The following is a 16458-nucleotide window of genomic DNA, read 5'->3' as shown; positions in this document are numbered from 1 at the left end:
GAGCAAAGAGCCGGTGGTGACTGGCAGTCACCAGCTCTCTGCAGCTTAAAGACCGAGAGCTGAGTGATCAGTGGTGTTTGAGTCTCAGTCTTTGAGCCAGTGGGGGACAGATGCAGCATGGGAGCGATGCTGCAACCACCTAGGCGAGTAGAATAACTTAAGGAATCCCGAACTTCTCTTTTAATGTGACCTTCACATCTGTACTTATTGGCTGGACCATATTTCAAATTTATATCATACAAATTTTTAGAAATGCTCCCTATAATGTATATCATATGCACAGCAGACACCTGTTCCTTTTTACTATGCAATCTCCCACCTCCCTGATCCACCGCTGAAGCCCAGAGAAAAATGTTCTGTTGTGCGAGAGAAGAGTCAGGCTACCTCTCGCTTTCATTTCTTGGGGTTTTCTCCTTGGTAAATTGATAATAAATAATATCAAATAATTGATATGAGACATATGAGACATCCACTTTTAAGCCAAAGCTCTTTTTGCTCTACTTCTCCTGGGGATCACTTTTGTTCTGCACTCCTGTGACTGGTATTCAGTGGAAAGCGGGCTAAAGCCCGCTGACGTCACTCAGCTGGTCCCGACTCTGGTGAGATCCTGACTTTAATGTCAGGATCCCCCCAGATACCCACACCAGTGGCTGGCTCAGACTTTCAATGCACTGTTGACAGTCTAGGCCAGCCGCTCCCATCCCCTCCACAGCCTGGTGCTCCAGTGAGCGCTGGAGGGGCAGAGCAGAGAGCTGGTGACTGATAGTTAACTTAATTACTTAAGTATACGAGTCCACTTTATATGGCATAATATCAGTAAAGACAGCACTTCAAAAGTTTCTTCCGATTTACAGTGCCTTGAAAAAGTATACATACCCCTTGAAAATTTTCCACATTTTGGCATGTTACAACCAAAAACAAATGTATTTTATTTGGATATGTGATAGACCAACACAAAGTGGCACAGAATTGTGAAGTGGAAGGAAATTGATAAATGGTTTTTAATTTTTTTTTTTTTTACAAATTAATACGGAAAGGTTTCTTCACAGTAAGAGCTGTGAAAATGTGAAATAGACTCCCTGCAGAGGTGGTTCTGGCCTGCTCAGTGGATTGCTTTAAGAAGGGCCTGGATTATTTCCTAAATGTACATAATATAACTGGGTACTGCCATTTATAGGTAAAGTTGATCCAGGGAAAATCCGATTGCCTCTCGGAGGATCAGGAAGGAATTTTTTCCCTGCTTTAGCAAATTGGATAATGCTCTGCTGGGTTTCTTTGCCTTCCTCTGGATCAACTGTGGGTATAGAATTGGGTATATGGGATTGCATGATATTATTTATTTATTTATTCATTTTTTTTGTGGTTGAACTGGATGGACTCTTTTTTCAACCTGACTAACTATGTAACTATGTGAAAGTGTGGCATGAATTTGTATTCAGCCCCCTTTACTCAGATACCCCTGACTAAAATCTAGTTAAACCAATTGCCTTCAGAAGTCACCCAATTAGTAAATAGAGTCCACCTGTGTAATTTAATTTCAGTATAAATACAGCTGTTCTGTGAAGCCTCAGACAGGTCAGGGATAAAGTTGGAGAAGTTTAAAGCAGGGTTGGGTTATAAAAATAAAATAAAAAATATCCCAAGCTTTGAACATCTTACGGAGCACAGTTCAATCCATCACCGGAAAAGGGAAAGAGTACTGCACAACTGCAAAACCTATCAAGACATGGCCGTCCATCTAAACTGACAGGCCCGGCAAGGAGAGCATCAATCAGGGAAGCAGCCAAGAGGTTCATGGTAACTATGGAGGAGTTGCAGAGATCCACAGCTCAGGTGGGAGAATCTGTCCACAGGACAACTAATAGTCGTGCACTCCACAAATCTGGCCTTTATGGAAGAGTGGCAAGAAGAAAGCCATTGTTGAAAGAAAGCCATAAGAAGTCCTGTTTGCAGTTTGCCATGTGGGGAGCACAGCAAACACGGTGAAGAAGGTGCTTTGGCCTAAAAGCAAAATGCTATGTGTGGCGGAAAATTGCACATCGCCCTGAAAACACCATCCCCACTGTGAAACATGGTGGTGGCAGCATCATGTTGTGGGGATGCTTTTCTTCAGCAGGGACAGGGAAGCTGGTCAGAGTTGATGGGATGATGTAGCCAAATACAGGACAATCTTACAAGAAAAACCTGTTAAGAGTCTGCAAAAGATGCGAGACTGGGGTAAAGGTTCACCTTCCAGCATGACAACGATCCTAAACATACAGCCAGAGCTACAATGGAATGTTTTAGATCAAAGCATATTCATGTGTTAGAATGGCTCAGTCAAAGTCCAGACCTAAATCCAACGCAGAATCTGTGACAAGACTTGAAAATTGCTGTTCACAGACGCTCTCCATCCAATCTGACAGAGCTTGAGATATTTTGCAAAGAATTTATCATTTTTCTTCCACTTCAAAATGATGTGCCACTTTGCGTTGGTTTATCATATACTGCAAGTCCCAATAAAATACATTTACCCTTTTGGTTGTAACATTTCAAGGGGTATGAATGAATATTTTTCAAGGCACTGTGGATAAAGTCTTATGCCGCATTCACACGACAGGACTTTGACGGACTAGGTCTTCCCGACTGACTTTCGGCGGAGTTCTGATGGACTTTCCATATAAATGGACTTCCCACACACAATCACACCAAAGTCAGACGGATTAGAACGTGATGACGTACGACCGGACTAGAATAAGGAAGTTCATAGCCAGTAGCCAATAGCTGCCCTAGCGTTGGCTTTTGTCCGTCGGACTAGCATACACACGAGCGGATTTCTGGATAGGAGCTGGGTCCGGCGGAGTTCCCGGAAGAAAAATTTGAAACATGTTCTATTTCTAAAGTCAGTCAGATTTTTGGACAGCAAAGGTCCGATGGAGCCCACACACGTTCAAATTGTCTGATGGATTTGGTCTGTCGGACCTTTGTTGTCGAAAAGTCTGAGTCCTAGGATATCATTTAATATTTAGCCCTCGTTTAGGTTAAAATGCTAACATTTAAAGTGGTGCAGGGGGGGGGTTTGGGCGTCTGCTGTTTTGGTAGCAAAGCAGTCTTTACAGCTGCTAACTAAGTGGCTATATAAAAAAATAATAATAATAATAAAACATATATTTGTTATAATTTGATAAATAATGCTTCTTATACAACGATTACATAATCTTAGCAGAATGACTGCTATAACAGCATACTGAGACCCCCACCATCCCAGAGACAATCGTACCATGTGTGTGAAAGAACACAAAGACAGTACAAGGAAACATAATAGTAAAAACACACGAATACATATCGGGGTTCCTATTGCAAAGAATTTAGTCTGAACATAACAATCACAATCTATACAGATGGCTTACCTGTTCAGTCTCCTGCTCAGATACAGTATCGACCACAATCATTTCACAGACAAAACTCCGCCCTTCTCAGACATTCTGACACATAATTGCTGATGTCCCAAGAATGTCACTAGGTTTGCCATTGTTAGGGTTCCTGCCCATCCCTAAGGACACCTGAACGTGTATGTGTGACGAGGGAATCTGTCAGCATCCACAATGCACAGGGTGGATCTTGTGCTGATCACAAAATGAACTGCAAGGTAGTGCACAGAACACTTTCAAAAACACTAAAACTAGAAAACTTATGTCATAGGAAGTTTTCTTTGAAATTTATTTTAATAACCTAAGTTATGTAAAAATCGGTTTAATTCATGTTTATTAAAGATTGCATCCATGCCATGGTTTGCTTAGCATGTTCATTTTTCAAACACAAAACTCCAGCACTGCCTGGATGCGTCTTGGCACCCTCCAGGCAAAAAAAAATAAAAAGTTTCCATACAGTGGCGCTCTGCCTGCACTGCACAGTAAAAAGGCAATTTAAAGTGGAGCTCTACCCAAAAGGGGGACACTCCCCTTATTTGCATCCTCCCACCTTTTCTCACACATTTGACTCCTTTCGGGGAGGAGTGGGTACGAGATTTTGACAGGTACCCGCTCCCACTTCTAGCTGATCTCAGAGCGGAGAAGTCAGCAGGAAGTTTGGCCCCTCTCCTCCCTCCCCCTCCGCCACCGGGCCAGTCATAAAGTGCAGCAAGCCTTGGGCATACACAGAAGGGAACCAGCTGTGAAACCGCAAGGCTTTACTGGCGGCTTTCCTTAGGGGAGATGTTGGCGGCAGCACCCGACAGCCAATTGAAAAATTGGCTGGGTTGAAGAAACCGCTGGATGTCAGGACAGGTAAGTGCCCTAATACAAGTCAGCAGCTACAGTATTTAAAAAAAAAATGCAGTATGGAGCTCCGCTTTAGTTTTTTTTTTTTTTTTGTAAAAAAATAACAAACGTGTTATCATGTTTCCCAACTTTCAGAAATGGGAATGAGGGACACATTAGCAAAAGTATGTAGGTATAGGAGACACCCCCTTTAAAAATGAAAATTGTACAAAAAAAAAAAAAAAAGAAGAAGAAGAACAGGCAAAGGGAAGAACAAGGATTGGTTAAACCCACAAGTGTTTTTTACCACTACTATTTCAATATAGGATGAAAGGTTTAGTACTAAGAAACACTTTTTGATAGCTAAGTAGTGAATTTTTTTTATACAACTATATAGATCAGACCAAAATGAGGAAAAAATGAGGAGAAAAGAGGGATGGAGGGACTTTGTTCCGAATGAGGGACAGTCCCTCGAAATCAGGGATAGTTGGGAGGTATGATGTCATACTTACCTGCTCTGTGAAGTGGTTTTGCACAGAGCAGCCCAGATTCTCCTCTCCTTGGGTACCCCGCCGGGGCTCCTTGCGCCTCCCTCCTGCCAAGCCCCCCCAAAGCAAGCATCTTGCTATGGGGGCACCTAAGCAGGCTCGCTCGAGCCGCTGCTCTGCTTGTCCATCCAGACAGTACCCCCGTGCTCCAGCGGTGTTGAATTGTGGACTGTACTGACCATAGGTGTGCACAGCCTATTGCATTAGTGCAGGGGTGTCCAAACTTTTTACAAAGAGGGCCAGATTTGATGAAGTGAACATGCGTGAGGGCCGACCATTTTGCCCGACATTCTTTGAACCATTAAAAATTCGGTCTAAGTGTGTCCATCCGAGCACTAATACGTGGCCCAACAAGAATTCTCTTGCCTTTGTGGTTGTGTGAGTAAAGAGATGGGCTCCGGCATGTTATTTTGAGATACTGTATTTATTGGCTTATAACACGCACCTTCACTTTAAGAGGGAAGTTTCAGGGAAAAAAAAAAAAAAAAAAAGGATTTAAATTTTAAATAACGAACCAGGAAGCAAAATAAAGGGTCAGTGCCCATCTGCAGCCTCACAAGTGCCATCAATGCAGCATTGCCATTAGTGCAGCCCCCCACCATTGCCAGTAATGCAGCACCCACCATTGCCATCAGTGCAGCCTGATTGATGCTCATCCATCTGCAGCCTTGGAAGGGGGGGGGGGGGGGGGGGGGGGCGCCACAAGATTACATACAAGAAAAACTCCTGTTTTCGTCCAATGGCAGCGGAGGAAACAGGACTTCCTATTAAAGAAGCTGCCATGTAAACAGGAAATTCTCCTGTGTGTACGGCACTCGTCCCCTCCAGGGCAACTAGCATATTATATACAATCTCTTTTGTGGCCCCTGAGCTGGGATATCATTGGGGGCCACAAAACATATACATGTCCAAATAATCGGGGGGGGGGGGGCATTGAAAACCAGAATGCGGGCCGGACTTTGGACATCTTGCTGATTGGAGGGAAGGGACACACCCATCTTCACACAGCACACAGGAACAGAGCCGAGGCTGTCAACCAGCTGGAGGTCCCTCCCCTGTTACCACTTTTCTCCTGCTGCTATCCAATGAGGAGAGATACAGAGGTTGGAGCCTCTGCGGGGGTCTGGGAGAAGCTGCAGCACAGGTTTTTCACCATATTGCACAGAATGCATTAAGGTGAAAAATCTTAAAGAGGAACTGCAGCGTGTTCACATAATTTGTAATAAAAACATCTTTGTATTCTGAAGCTTCCCTCCAACCACTTTGCATATTATTTTATATATACTGTGATTCTGTACTTGCCAAATATGCTGCAGAAATCTCTCTCCACTGTCTGGCTGCAATCTATTTAAAGCGGAGGTCCACCCTAAAATGGACCTTCCGCTCATCGGATTCCTCCCCCCCTCCGGCGCCACAATTGGCACCTTTCAGGGGGGAGGGGGGTGCAGTTACCTGGATAATCCAGGTAACTGCACCCACTTCCGGGCTAGCTCTCTGCGGAAAGGGGCGTACATTACGCCCCTTTCCGCAAGTGCCCGCCCCCTTCCGCAAATGCCCCGCTGCCTGCTGGGAAACACACAGATCCCAGAGGCAGCGGGGACCGTCCTCATTGCGCAGTGCGGCTCGCGCATGCGCAGTAGGGAACCGAAAGGCTCCATTTCCTGATTCCCATACCCAAGATGGCGGCGGCAGCACTCGAGTGTCGATCTAGAGATCGGCTTCGGGTGCCGACATCGCGGGCGCGCTGGACAGGTAAGTGTCACTATTTTAAAAGTCAGCAGCTGCAGTATTTGTAGCTGCTGACTTTAAAAAAAAAACGCGGAGTCCCGGCGGACTCCCGCTTTAACTGTGGGCAGCTGAAGCGGAATGTTCACTTCCTGGATTTACACAGACACACACCTCCAGCTTTGCAGCTCTCATTGGCCCTCCTATGACTCACCCCCCTCCCTCAGCGTGTTTCCGGGTTCGCACCATTGGCGTTCAAACCCAATGGTGTTAAACACCATCCTTGATGACGCCCTTGGGGGGGGGGGGGGGGGCGAAATACGTTGATGTATTTCCAGTATAGTGAACCAGTGACGCTACTTGCGGTTTCCGTGTAACGCATGCCGATGCACACTAATGCCGGTTTTTGCCCATTGTCTCGTGAGTGACATATTAGCAGCGCAGTGTGTTTTGTACCGGCAGTACTTCACGTGTATGTTTCTCTCTTTTACCTCCTTATATATCAATACCCTGGATTCCGCCGAGATCTATCACCTTTGGAAACTTGGATATTTATGTTACACCTCCTCAAACCTCTAAAGCCCCATACACACTATAAGATTCCCTGCTGATTTTTTTCCTTCAGCTTTACCAAAACCATGTAGTGCAAGGACCTGCCTGATTGAAACTCCTAAGGCAGCCTTTGTCAACCTTTTCAACACAGAGGAACCCTTGAAACAGTTCTCGAGTCTCGGGGAACCCCTGCTAAAAATGAGAAATCTACAACTCACGATACATTAGTGTGATGGTCAGTGGGAAGAATGGTCCTTACACTTGTGGTCATTGGGAAGAATTACCTCCTTATAGATAGCTAAAAGGAACAATTATGTCAGTGGGAACTTATCCGAGAGGCAGAAATGGCCCAATGCTGAAGGAACCCCTAGCAACCTCTGGAGGAACCTTAAGGTTCCACGGAACCATGGTTGAGAATCACTGTCCTAAGGTTTGACCTCATATTATATGGTTTTGGTAAATCTGAAGGAAAAAAAAAAAAAAAAAACACAATCAGAAAATCTGATGGTGTGTATGGGCCTTATGCCTGTTTGACCCCTGGACTGCAAAGCTGAGGGTCCATTAACTCTGGTGAGTGGGGTCACGAGAGGGAAGATAATCTAATTGGAAGCCCTTATCCAGCAATATCGATGACTATTGGAAGCACGCAGTACTTTTTGAATATTCTCTCAAATAGTTTAGTGTGTTACATTGTGTCATATAGTAGCACTTTTATTTTGCTAGCGCCAATTTTATATTTACATATTGGAAGCACTTAGCACCTTTTGAATATTTTTTTCACATTGTTCAGGGTGTTAGATAGTATTATATGGTAGCACTTTATTCCGCTAGCGCTGTTATTATCTATATATTTAATCCAGCACAAGAGGTCTTTTGTGCGAGATGGAGAGCGTTTCCTCTTCGAGCAGCTGAGCGCAAAGCCTCACAAAATGGAATATGTACAGTACTAGAAAAACAACAAAAAAGCCAAGTACATCCAAAGCAGGCCTCACAATAGTACATTTTTTCGAATGAACATTCATACAAAAATTTGGACAAAAATTCTTTGTACATTCGATGATTTCAAAATATAATTTGATTTTAGAATAAAATGTAAGCAGAGTTTTTCTTTGCCCCCTATGGACTATATGTACAAATCCCTTCTACATCCAAACAGAATTTGTTCCCTAGCTGAAAAAAAAAGAAATGAAGATTGCAAGCCAAACCTGCTTGGACCAGTTGAGCCGGTCCCCCTTATGTCCCGATTTGACCGTCTGCACAAGATATATGATGCATCTGCATAAGTGTATGGTGAAAACAGTCAAAAAAAATTAGCTAATCTAAATGAAAGAAGAAAGAAGAGGCCCACACGTGGAAGGAAGGTGTTAATAGCTTGCAGCCAAATTCTTACAACGCCTTCAACTTTCGCTCACATTGTACAGTCAGCTATGTGGCGCCAGGTGTGTCTTTCACTTAAATCACGATTCCTTTATGTTAGGAGAGCTTCAATTGGGAAGAGGCCAAGATCACCTTAGAAGCAAGTATCCATCTGCCACACAATCTAAAAATGATTACCTGTAGCGCTTACAAGCTTGATTAGAACGAAGGCTTCAATTAATTATTTTCATAATCCATTAGTTGGATTAATATTGTTTCAATAAAGCAGATAAAAACCTAAAAAAAATAAAATAATATAAATTATAATAAAAAAAAAAAAAAGAAAAAAAAAGAAGTGTAGTGTAATTTGAACCACTTGCCGACTGCCGCCAGTATGTATGTATGTGTATATTATATATATATATATATATATATATATATATATATATATATATATATATATATATATATATACACACGTCAGCTGAATGGCATGGCTGGGCAAAGTAACGTACCCGTACATTACTTTGAACTTCTCCCCATTCTGCCTAACGACAGGACACTGATCATCGGGAGTAGCGATCAATGTTATGTCACTGCTAGCCCATCCCCCAGACAGTTAGAAACACTCCCCAGGACACACTTAACCCCTCCCCGCCCCCTAGTGGTTAACCGCTTCACTGCCAATGACATTTTTACAGTAATCAATACTATTTTATAGCATCGATCGCTGTATTAATGCCAATGGTCCCAAAAATGTGTCAAAATTGTCCGATGTGCCTGCCACAATGTTGCAGTCACAAAAAAATAAAAAAATAAAAAATATATTATAATGGCTGATCGCTGCCATTACTAGTAAAAAAAAAAAAAAAAAAAGAATTATTAATAAAAATGCCATAAATCTATCCCCTATTTTGTAGAGGCTATAACTTTTGCACAAACCAATCGCTTATTTTACCAAAAATATGTAGAAGAATATGTATCAGCCTAAACTGAGGAAAAAAAAATATGTTTTTTTTTAATATATTTTTGGGGATATTTATTTAAGCAAAAGTAAAATAAAATGTGGGGATCCGGCATCACACACTGCACAGCATAGAAGAGGACAGCTGAGTGTAATCTGAGACCTGAGTAGAGGGAATTGACACCCCCCCCCCCATTCTAAACAGTCTTATAGAGAAACATGCATAGCAGAGGCTGTCAATCCTTCTGTGTGCTGGGGGGGGGGGGGGGGGGGGTCAGTCTCCAGAAATTCTGCGACGTCGACATGACCTTTCAGAAGTGACTCATGCAAATAGAAAAGGAATGACAGGAGACAGTAATCCACTAGGTGCATTGGACTGAGGCAAGAACACATTATAGGAGGATATGCCCTCTCCATTTTTTATGTTGCAGGTTTACAACCATGTTGAATGTGTGGCCATAGCCAGAGTGTAGTCTAGTTACCAGCGCTGTCAGTCTACTGGCTGTTCTCTCTACTATAATAAATTAGAAAGCAAACGCCATGATGGGAAATGAACAATGTCAAAAGATACGGGACAAATCTCCACCAGTGTTGCCCAGGTGATTCAATTCATAACATTTAGCACCATCAATGGGATTAATAAAGAAAGATATGAAGGCTATTGTTGTTGATTTTCTGCTGTTGCCTGGCTGTTAAATTCATTTATTAGCTTTAGTTTGTCTGAGTCATTGATCCGGTATGCATCGAAGGAATTCTGTGTTTTGACACTCCTACCCGACTTGCTGCAAAACGGCAATCTAAGGTACTGAAACCAGAGACAAATCCTTTGGCATTGTCACTTGTACAGTCAATCCTCATTTGCTTTTCACGACAAGTGCTAAAGGGCATCTTGATTAAAGCGCAACTCCATTTTTGTTGAGAACAAAAAATTCCCCTCTGGGTGATCTATGTACATTGAAAGGATTTTAACAAACTTTGTTGCAGATTCCTACCTTTTGTTATTATTGAAGAAATCAGTTTGTGCCCCTGTGCTGAGTGAGTCTAATGGGAGTGGTTTCATAATTCTCAACCAGCTTCTACAGCTGTAGGGCTCTAATGAGGAAAACTGCAGGGTCTGCATCCCTTTAGATGCGATTTTCTATTGGGAGTATCTTACCAAAAATGATATTTTTGTTGCAGGGGATGCAAAAAATCAGATTTGTATCTTAGACCCCTTTCACGCTGGGACGCTTTGCAGGCTCTACAACATTAAAAATAGCGCCTGCAAAGCGCCCAGAAGGAGCCGCTTCTGTCTCTTCAGTGTGAAAGCCAGAGGGCGCTTTGCGGGTGGTTTCAACCCTTGTTTGGCCGCTAGTGGGGGTTAAAAGCGCCCCGCTAGTGGCCGAATACCCCCCGCAAATACGATGGTAAAGCACTGCTAAAAATAGTGGTGCTTTATCGCTGACGCCACAGTGTAAGAGGGGCCTTAGTGTAGACTTCTAGGTAAATCAGTGAGCTGAACATATAAAGCAGGAAATTATGTTTCTGGGGGGCGTTCTGAACACATTCTGTGTACACAACACCTCCAGGTAGCCGTATTGCATTTTACAGAAAATTACAGCGGCTGCAGATTGAAAAGGAAAGGGAATTTTTAATAACATAATGCCACTAATGTGTTGCAATATATGCTATATACTAGAGCTGGCACGACGAGTCAACGTAATCGATTACGTCGACTACAAAAATACTTTGACGTGCGTGCAGGGCGTCGATGTGTCAGTATCTCTCATTATCTCCCACTCTCCTTTGTGCTGCCATCCCACTCTCCTCTCCCCCTCCGTGCCGCCGTCCCCCTCTCTTCTCACCCACCATGCCACTGTCCCTAGGGGTACAGCGGTCACCCCACTCGGATCGGCACATGCCGCGATCCTATCTCCGAAGCGGCGGCCATCTTTCTACACCCAGGCTGTTTACACTGTGATCGCTCAGACGGAGCGATCACTTATAAACAAACCGGCGTCACGTCATGACGCCGGTTCCTCTCTCCCCTCTCTGTACTAATCTGTACAGTGGAGGGGAGAGATCGGATGGAAGCAGCCATCCCTTCATACCCCGACAGTACCCTGCCAGCCCATACTCTGCCAATATTACAGTGGGGGAGATTGTGGATATTACAGTGGGGACTATATGGTGGTGGAATTTTCACAGGTTTTTGCAAATTAAATTATTTGCTGATCTGAAAAATGATCCGATCTGTAACTCTGATCCGAGGAACGATCCGATCCGTGAGTTTTTTGATCCGTTGCACCCCTAGCCACCTCCCCCTCTCCCCCTCCGTGCTGCCGCCCCCCTCTCTCTTCTCCCCCTCCGTGCTGCCGCCCCCCTCTCTCTTCTCCCCCTCCGTGCTGCCGCCCCCTCTCTCTTCTCTGTCTCCCTCCCCCCCTCTCTCTTCTCCCCCTCCATGCTGCCGCCCCTCTCGGTATCTCAGGATGGAGAGCGGAGGTAGGAGCCGGTAAACCCGGCTCCTTCGTTTTCAGAATGGACAGAGTCAGTAACCACTGACACTGTCCATTCACATAACTGAAACATTGTAACCTCCTGTGATTACGATGTCTCAGTTAATGAATGGAGAGAAGCCGCTGTCTTCTCTCCATTCATTATCAGTGCAGCAGAAAAAGGGACTGGGGAATCTGTCTACAGTCCCTTTCCCTGTCTCAAATGGGAGATGTCAGAGGTCTGTTAAGACCCCTGATATCTCACCATAGCGCCCCCCCCCCCCCAACAGGGCTGATAAAAAAAAATGCACTTTCTCCTCCTTGGCGAGCTGTCCCATTGTGTTCTGGGATGCGTGTATCCCATAAAACAATGGGGCCATTCACAAAGCGCTGCGCGACTCGCGCATGCGCAGTAGGAAATGGACAGTAAAGCTTCAAGTCTCCACTGCCCATTTCCCTTCCTTAAGATGGCGGTGCCAGCAGCCGATCGGTCTCGGGGGGCTGACATCGTGGGCTCGTCCTTATTTAAAAAAAAAAAAAAATCGCCACCCTTACTAGTAAAAAAAATAAAAATAAAAATAATGAATAAAAATGTCATAAAACTAGCCCCTATTTTGTAGACGCTATAACTTTTGCGCAAAGCAATTTATATACGCTTATTGCGTTTTTTTTTTTTTTTTACTAAAAATATGTAGAAGAATACGTATCGCCTAAACTGAGGAAAGAAACATTTTTTTTATATTTTTTTGGGGGGACATTATAGCAAAAAAAGTTAATAATAATATTTTTCAAAATTGTCACTTTTTTTGGTCTATGGTGCAAAAAATAAACACGCGGGGTTGATCAAATACCAAAGGAAAGCTCTATTTGTGGGGAAAAAAAAGGACGTAAATTTTGTATGGGAGCCACGTCACACGACCGCGCAATTGTTAGTTAAAGCGACACAGTGCCGAATCACAAAAACTGGTCTGGTCTTTGCCCAGCCAAATGGTCCGGCGCTTAAGCGGTTAAGTAAGCCACCCTTATTAAAATCCTACTTCTCATAGTCTGAACAAGTATGCAGATAAAGGCTTCTGACGTCTTCAAAATTTCCTCATCTACATTTTTTTAAAAGATAATGTCTCAATGTAAGGAATCCAGGAAGTCCAAGGAACAGCCAGGCCACAGACTTTGTGGGCAGGGTCATCTAAACTGTGCGATTATTTGTATACTCCAAAGGCCAGACTGGAAGTTTGCAGGGCTTTCATTATGGAAGACAGTTAGGCTCGGTTCACACCAGGGCCGGACTGAGAATAAAAACCAGCCCTGGAAAAAAAATTCACACCAGCCCCACCGCATTATTATACCAGCCCAACGTCATTTTCTTGTTCACAAAAAGGGAAAGCCATACATTTTAAAGAACATTTGAAGAGTGTAAAATTATATATATATATATATATATATATATATATATATATATATATATATATCTATCTATCTATATATCACGCACACACACACACACACACACACACACACACACACACACACACACACACACACACACACACACACAATGAAAGCACATAGGGCTAGGGATAGAGAGATCTTGACCACCTTCCACAGAAACAATACACCGGGGGGGGGGGGGTGTTACGGATATAAGGGGGAACTTTTATAGCAGTGCCCCCTTACATTATCATATTCACTCCCCCCTTACATTAATGACGCCCCTCAGACTGGGCCGGCCGCACTGATGGTCAGAGGCTGCGGACAGGATACAAGAGATGGTCAAAGATTGCAGACATAATACAGAAGATGATTAGACACTGCAAACATAGTACAAGAGATCAATGCAGCCTCACCAGTGCCATCAATGCAGCCTCATCAGTGCGAGATGCCCACTGGGTCATGGAACTGGGGTCTGAAATGTTTGGCGGCCAGCCACTGTAACAAAGTCCCACCTCCTAGATGGAACACTGATCCAACCATTGGATCAGTGTTCCATCTATCATGGTCTCGGAGGCGGGACTTTGTTAAAGTGTAGCTGAACATTTCAGATCCCAGCACCATGGCACAGCGGGAGATCGCTGCGATTGCACAAGAGGGGGAGGAGGGAGAGAGGAGGACTCTGCACTTGGATAGGCCCAGGGCGCCACAGCTCAAAGTAGCCCCAGGGCAGGCAGTGGAGGCTGTCGCGATTGCCTGGAGGCTGATGCCCCTGGCACTGGAGAAAGAGTAAAATGTCCCTCATTTAAACAGGCTCTTTTTTAACTGGCAAAAGGGTACTTTTCCCACTTGATATTTTTTGGATATATTTGTCCCAATCATCCTCAAACAGCTTAACTTAAACAGCCTAGGGCTACTACAGAGAGGACCCACTTCTCTTGGATTTCCATTTGCCAAGTCTCTGAAAACCACAGCAGTCTTCCCCCCACTCGATCGAGCGGTGGCGACCCTTCACAAGGAAGCCTTTGGATTCTGTTTTGTGGACTTCCCAACCCAGGGCTTTTTGTAACCCTGTGTCTGGTTATGAGGCTTACCCTTTGCCCCCGACGGTGGAGGCCGTCTATACTGCCTGGAGGCTGTTGCCCCAGGCATAGGAGGGGGAAGTCTTGAAAGAAGGCCAACTATTCCTTTTCTTAACCAGCAGAAAGGTACTCTTACCCCCAGAAATCTTTTGGATATACTTATCCAAATCTTCCCCAAACAACCCCTCTCCAAGAAAGGGAAATCCAGCCAAGAGCTTCTTGCATGGTAACTCAGCTGACCATTTTTTAAGTCCTGCGCATATGTATCAACATAATCGCAAGGCGAGACGCCTGATGGATGGAATCCTTGATAGCATCCACTACAGAGTATAGGGCCCTAGGTAGCTCAGCTAAACTTTGGGCCTCATCAGCTTGAGCAGGAACTTTAATAACCTGCTTGAGTTCATCCTGAAGGGATTGACAGATGCCTATTGCTGCTACTGCAGGCTGTACCAACGCACCGGCTACAGTAAATGAGGCTTTTAGTAGAGATTCCAAGTTTTTACCAGCTGGATCTCTAAATACTTGTACATTGTCCACCGGACAATTTAAACTCCTGTTCACAGAGGACATAGCAGCATCCACTGCTGCCAAATTCCATCTCTGAGAACTTTTTCTCCATAGGGTAAAGAAATTAAAATTTCTTAGGGAAAGAAACTGCTTATCTGGGGGATCCCAATCAGCGTAAATCAGTTGCTCCAGCAACGGGTGCATAGGGGAAGCATGAGAACAAATCGGCTATTTTTCCCTCCAAACCAGCCAGAGCCAAAGCTAAATCTTCCTTGGTGACGGATGAAGATGTTGGGTAGCCACCATAGCCACCATGCCTGTGAGACAAGATGGCTCAGATTCACCAGATCCTGCAGGGAAGGACGGAACTGCGGGCGTGCGACTAGGAGCCTCAGGCTCTGACTGCAGGGACTTTGCACTCCCTCCTGATGAATTACCTCTCCTACGGGCTAACATAGTCCTAAACACAAAAAAAGCAGAGGTACCCAAAATGCATCTACTGCTAAGCTTTAGTCTAGCAATCTACATAATATGCTGCTATAAATACTCAGTCTCAATGCTGAGTAAACATGCCCCTTGGAAATGCCTGTATCCACACAACCATACAGCTTACATGCCCTTGTGTGCTCTGTGTCCCTCCGTCAGCCAACCAGACACTCTCAGAGTGTAAAGCTTTTAACCACTTACGGACCGCCCGCCGCAGTTTTATGGCAACTGTTCGAAGAGGAATATCGTTGTTATGGTAGCCGCTAGCTGCCATAACCCCGGTATCCTCTTCTTCAGTGTGCAGTCCGCTATAAGATAAAAGTGGTCCCTGTGGCGGATATGCCGCAAGATCATTTTTATCGTGGCGGGAGAGGGGGACCCCCCTCCCGCCGCGATCCGGTGCCCTCCACCGCTTACCGGAGCTGTCGGCAGCGGTGGAGGCAATTGCGTCTTGCCTTTTGTTCAGTATGGAGACGAGTGAGGGGGGGGGGGGAAGATGGCCCCCACCTGTCTCCATACAATTGCTGGTCGGAAGCGACGTCAAAACGTCACTTCTGTCCAGAGGTCTTAAAAGGGCCAATTTTTTTTTTTTTTTTTAACGATTTTTAAAAATTACATTTTTATTTTATCTTTTTTTTCTTCTTATTGTATTTTAGTCTAAATATGAGATCTGAGGACTTTTTGACCTCAGATCTCATATTTAAGAGGCCCTCCCATGTTTTTTTCTATTACAAGGGATGTTTACATTCCTTGTAATAGGAATAAAAGTGAAAATTTTTTTTTTTGTAAACGTGCCCCGTCCGAGCTCGCATGCGTGAGTAGCGCTCGCATATGAAAACAGTGTTCAAACCACACGTGAGGTATTGCCACGATCGGTAGAGCGAGAGCAGTAATTCTAGCACTAGGTCTCCTCTGTAAAGCAAAACATGCAACCTGTCAAATTTTTTGAACATCGCCTATGGAGATTTTTAAGGGTAAACATTGAATGTTGCCCTTCCACGAGCGGGCGCAATTTTGAAGCATGACATGTTGGGTATCAATTTACTCGGCGTAACATTATCTTTCACAAAAAAAAAAAAATAAAAAAGGGGGCTA

At 44.3% G+C, this 16458-nt stretch overlaps 1 protein-coding gene across 2 annotated transcripts in view; it reads right to left on the bottom strand.

Moving 5' to 3' along the window:
• NUDT22 (nudix hydrolase 22) overlaps window positions 1-16458 on the bottom strand; it is a 59589-nt gene that overhangs the window by 29166 nt on the left and 13965 nt on the right. The window contains exon 1 of one of the 2 annotated variants that reach the window (XM_077455785.1): window positions 3390-3516. The exons of the other annotated variant lie outside the window; for it this stretch is intronic. The gene's annotated coding sequence lies outside the window, so the exon portion shown is untranslated. Of the gene's footprint in view, window positions 1-3389; window positions 3517-16458 lie in introns of those variants that run through there. 2 annotated transcript variants of the gene reach the window in all.

This window comes from Lithobates pipiens, unplaced genomic scaffold (genome assembly GCF_037356315.1).
Source record: "Lithobates pipiens isolate NorthernLeopardFrog02 unplaced genomic scaffold, aLitPip1_a1.2 Scaffold_10, whole genome shotgun sequence".
NCBI classification, from domain to species: Eukaryota; Metazoa; Chordata; class Amphibia; order Anura; family Ranidae; genus Lithobates; species Lithobates pipiens.
Note: the sequence above shows the minus strand (reverse complement) of the source record. Positions and strands in the feature narration are given on the sequence as shown.